The following is a 5,889-nucleotide window of genomic DNA, read 5'->3' on the forward strand; positions in this document are numbered from 1 at the left end:
CAGCTGTCATATAAAACACAAGTTTAGTTAGAGGTAGGGTAGGTAATTTTTTTTATAAACACATTTTTAGTTATACTGGTTGAAACTTTCTTCACATCCTGATAGCAATTGATGATAGATGTTGTCTAAATACACTGAAAAAAATGATTCGTTGAATTTAATAAAAAATGTTATGGTATAAGTGGTTGCACACAATTGATTTTAGCTACATTTAAACAAATGCATTAAGTTGAACTTATTCAATTTTTTAGTTCAACTTAATGCATTTGTTTTAAATGAAGCTTAAATCAATTTGGTGCAACCAAAAAAAATTATTAAATTCAACGAATATTTTTTTTTCAGTGTATTAAAATATGTACATATATCTTCTGTGGAAGTCTTTGGACAAAAAAAACAAAACAATTTCATCCAATCATTGCATTCGGTCCAAATGCAATGATACTATGTCCTACCTGCCTTTTAACATATGTATTTGCATACCTACACTCACCCTGCTCACACAGACATCACACATCATCAGTGCATTTCATGAGACTATGCGGATTTGTAGACACACAGTGAGCGCCACAAACAAACAGTAAAATATTTTACAGTTCCTCCTGAACCAAAACAACAAGCTTATGCTGCGTTCACACCATGTCATAACTGTAATTACAAGATGGCAACCCGTGATGTTCTCAGGACAACCTGGAGCTGTTCACGTCCTCAGCCTCGAATTTATGTGTTTCTATGTCAGTACTATCAACGTCGAAATGAAACTGCAGCAGTCAAGTAAAAGCTCTGTAAGTGTTTATGTTCATTATTATTGTAATCTTATGTGCTTTCAGACATGAGGTAATTTAACGCCGTCTCTCGTCTCGTGACGCTTTGCAGACTATGCCATGTGCATTTATGAGTGCTGTAAAGGGAGGGTGGGATCTTATTCTTTCAAAGCTAACTTGCTATTGCTAGCCTCCCCGAAATTGCCTACCCTACCTTTAAAATACCAGCTCAAAAGCATATAGCAAATAAATATAATAACCTTAGTTATATTTGCTTTTTTTTATTCAAAATAATGACCAATCAGTCAAACAAGAACTAATTTAACAAGAAGCAAATCATCGACACCTCATATAAATGTACCGCTTAATACAGTGTGTAGAATACTGGACATAAATTCATATGAAATAGCTTTTGTTGTACAGTCAGTTACTGGCACTGTCTTAAAAGCTTCAGGGAAATTTAGTCTGAACCTCTGAAACCCTCTGAAAAGACCAAGAGCGTCATCATCTTTTGCCTTTGGGCTAATTCCTGTAAATCATCTACACACCAGTTTCTGAGAATGAAAGATACTTTTGGTGTTCTTTGAGGAGATGAGATTGTCTTACATTAGGAGTAATGAGAGAAACAAAGTCTCAAGATCACTGATTAGCTAGAGAATAATTTTCCACCTTTAGCATTCAGAGCTCATTTAACAGTTGTCAAACTATATAAAATGCACCACAGCATGAACTGTGAGGACATTTACTCTTAAGGGCATATTTTGTTAGTGGAACAATCTGTCAGAAAGCAGAAAATGTCCTATGATGATATAAAGATTTGGAGACAGAAATATTTTGATTACTAGCAGTGAAACAGAAGTGTTTAATATCAATAATTTAATCATGTTCAAAATGAAGGGGGAACTATTGCAATAATTCAAGAACCCACATTTAAAAAACAAACCAGTTGACCACTACTCTGAATTTTGAGTTAAACGTAACTATTGTTTACCAAGAATATAAATGAATATAGGTCCAAATGAAAGAGTAAATCTTTTGAAGTACATTAGAATTTATCCTTCAAGTCCAACTTACATTTTAAGGTGTTTTTTGTTTTTTACATCCCCCACTTTAAACCTCTTCCTGGCAGGCAAATCAGTGAAAACCACAGGATGAGTAATGAAATGAACTCTGGAGTACTTACAGTAAGCTAGCACAAATGGGAACAATAAAAGACACTACATTCATGAAGATGTGCTCGTGTAGTTGAGCAACATTATATTTCATCATCTCATGTGCTTTGTCCTACATTATGTGACTTTTAGTATTGGTCCTCAAGCAGGCCAATAGATTAAATTCAGGTTCAGGTTCAATTCACACAGAACGCATTTTTGCATTTAAGTGTAATAAAAAAAAAGAAGAACGCAAGGTCTAGAGAGATTTTACTCAACAAGAGGAGTGTAATGGTCAAACAAACACAGCACATGCTTTCAGAGAAAAGCAATGTCTTTTGTGAGAACGGCCCCTAACTATTTTCATTGGTGGGCCAGAGACAAATATACAAACTGGCCCAATTTTGTCGGATCTATTCACTCAACATAAATTTGTTTGTTTAATGAACTGTCAAAATCAAATTTGCAGCAATTGTGCTGTTGGTCTGTGAATATCAGTATATTGGCTGATTACTTGCAGTCTAATGTTCAGTACAGCAGTACAATATTGCTTAATCGGGAATGACTGCCGTGTAACGGAGGTCTAAAAGACCACAAAGTTTTCTGACATGAGTATTTTTTTCTGTTCATGAGAAGAATTTTTGTCTTTCTGTCTCTATCTGATGTGAGTATATTTACACTTTGTCTGAGAACTCAAAAAGAAACATACACTATTATTTTGACTAGACAGTGTTTGCTGCAGCGCGAGAAGCCAGAGGAAGTGTAGGTGATCTGCGTCTGGTTTACCACTGCATGGTTGCTGCTCCCAGACCGTCTGGCGGAGGCCGCTTTTTTCGCGGCCAGCCAGAAGTGGCGCAGCCAAACGCTGTAATTGAAAGTGTGGAGGTGGCAGGGATCCAAACAGTCTATCTCCTCATTGCATCCCCAGAGTCAGTGAGTCCTCCCACAGCATCTTATGCAAACAGGCCGCTTATGTTATCCTCAGCGGAGCTCGCGTTTGAGGCCTCTGAGGCAGCTGTCTGTATGTTTCTGACACTTCCTCTGTCTGCTCCCTCCTTCTGTTTTGGTTTGGGAAGTGTTCATGCATTGCGTTCCATTAGAGGGGTCCAACAACAGGACAGAAAGAGCACGAGGGTCATGGGGAAAGACAAATTAAGTAACACTTTACTTCAAGCCTGAATTATGTTTATATATAGTACATTATAAAGGTATTTTTGAAGAAATGTCTGATACAAGCTCTTATACGCACATTTGATTTGCCGTTCAGTTTGTAAAAATAAACAAAATAACATTTTTACAGTATTCCACTTACAATGGAAATTTTTAAGGCAAGGCATTGCTCCAGAATAAACATGGAAATACACCGTTTTGAAAGTATAACCATAATAAGACTTCAGCATTGTAAGTGTTAAAAGGGATAGTTCAACCGAAAAAAAAAATTTGGACAGAATGAAGATCATTTACTCACCTTCATGTTATTCAAAACTTGTGTTACTTTGAAGAATATTTAAGTTGCTCTTTTCCATATAGTGAATGCAAAAACCAAGAAATTATCATTTACGATAACTAAATATTCAAGCTTTAAGTAAAGTGACTGCCCTCTGGCCTGTAGGGATGTTCAGTAATGAGGTTTTCAAAGCAAGCATCCTAAGAATGCATGCCATTCAGCTGACAACCATACAACACTTTCCAGGCCTGTTTATGGTTAAAAAAGATTTGGTTGTGCAACATTGTCTTCAGATGTATGGGGCTGCATAGACTTTTACAAGTAGTTCAGAAAAACTAGAAAACCAGACAAAAAGCTAAATAGACTCGCCTATTGTTGACTCTTTTGACCTGAAAAATTGTCAGAAAGCCTGCAGTTATCCCTGTTTACCTGTAAAACAGACTCTACTTGTAAAGAAAATCAGCAGGAGAAATTGCAGTTTACTTCAAGACACAAAGCAATTTTCCAGCCAAATTTCACTGTTGTGATTTTCATTTTCAGTGGACAATGCCAAAAGCACGGGCCAGTGCCTCAGCAAACAATCATCTCCTCGAGCTTTGGCTGTAAATGTATGCATCCCAGACTATAAACATAACGCGGTATAGTTACCCTGCCATACAATTAAGTATTCATCACAATAAATCATGAGGAAAATTCCAGTGACTGCATATGAAAAGTCACTCACTAGTCGTGTGTATGACAATCTGCATATTTTTGGGGCATTCTGGAAAGAATTATCAGGTCACACATTTTTAGCCTATAAATCCATTGCTTTCTGAAAATGATTGCAAAAGAAAGTTTCCATTGTCATCTGAAATGACCATTCATTAAGCGTGGAAACAGGATGTGACAGTAACCATTAATGAATACAGAAATAGTGAGCAATGTCTCACTGTAAAAACACTTATAAGCAATAAGTTCCACTGAAAATTAAATGTTTTTGTGGTTATTTGCTCCACATCAACATGTTTAGACAAATATAAAATGTTACTACCAACCAAATGTTCGCTATTCTCATTTGTAAATGATGATTTTTCCAACGTACCATTAACATCCCTGTGTTTGTTTTGATGACTGTCTGTACAGTGAAGTCGGAGTTGAATGAAAAATAAAGACAGAAGCTTATGTCATAATTCCACCATATGTACAGGAATAAGGGAACTGTGTGTGTGTCTGTGTGCGTGTGTGTGTAGGGATGTGCGTGTGTGTGTGTCCAGAACCTCTGGACACACTCACCTCATCTGAGTCATTCTCATCTCTGTGCTGGAGAAGATATAATACTTCACATGTTCACTATACACAACATAATAAGCAAAACAGATATTTTCTTTATTCATTATTTATCTTCACCTACAGCCAGCAATATTGAAAAGATAGAATTTGAAGACTCCCTTAAAGGTTAGTCAGCAGTGCAGTGCAGCTTTTCTGGGTTCTACGTCAGAACGCCGGCTCAGTATTGGCTGGCTCCTGCATCAGCATCACACGCATGAGCTGGCGTTCTGACGTAGAACCCAGAAGAGCTGCACTGAGAAGAAATTGTTGAATAAAGTTGTTATTTTTGTTAGATTTTTTGCGCATAAAAAGTATTCTTGTCGCTTCATAACATTAAGTTTGAACCACTGGAGTCACATGGACTATTTTAACTATGTCTTTACTACCTTTCTGGGCCTGACGTTGCTGCCTATGGTTGGTTCAGAAAGCTCTCGGATTTCATCAAAAATATCTTCATTTGTGTTCCAAAGATGAACGAAGGTCTTATGGGTTTGGAACGACATGAGGGTGAGTAATTAATGACAGAAATGACATTTTTGGGTGAACTAACCCTTTAAAGGCCCTTTTAATTTATTTTCTCCAAAATCACTATTCTTATTTGTTAGTATGCAGTCCTTATGTGCAATGATGGATAATTATGTTTTTTTGGTAAAATTATTTAAAATTTATTATAATCATTTTTTTAAAGGATACAGATTTATGTAAATCCCTAAAAATAATACACATCTGTTTAGACACAAGACTTTTGTGATTAAAAATACAAAGCCACATAACCAATTTGGTATATATCCAATCCACCTTACCTGCGTGTATTTGGACCGGGAGAACATGCAAACTCCACACCGAAAGGACTCCTGTCTCAGCCGTGACTCAAACCATGGACCTTCTTGCTGTGAGGCGACAGTGCTACCCACTGTGCCACCCAAATGAATAATAACAATAAAGAAATAAATAATCACATTTTCCTTCAAGGAGACCTGTAGCCCCACTAAACCCCACATAAAATGCAATTAACACCACCTGTTAAAAAACTACACACATTCCTTGAAGAATACAAATCACACTTGCCATTAAACATTTTCCCTTTCTATTGAAAACCAGGGTGGAGGGTGTGATTGGGGGAGTTTACAGAGGCAAGACCTGAAGGGGAGCGGGGTGTGGCCACGGCGCTCTCATCTCCTCCAGGGGAGTGTTTGTGGTACTGTGGCCTCGGCACACG

The sequence above is a fragment of the Squalius cephalus genome (assembly GCF_949319135.1).
Source record: "Squalius cephalus genome assembly, chromosome: 1".
NCBI classification, from domain to species: Eukaryota; Metazoa; Chordata; class Actinopteri; order Cypriniformes; family Leuciscidae; genus Squalius; species Squalius cephalus.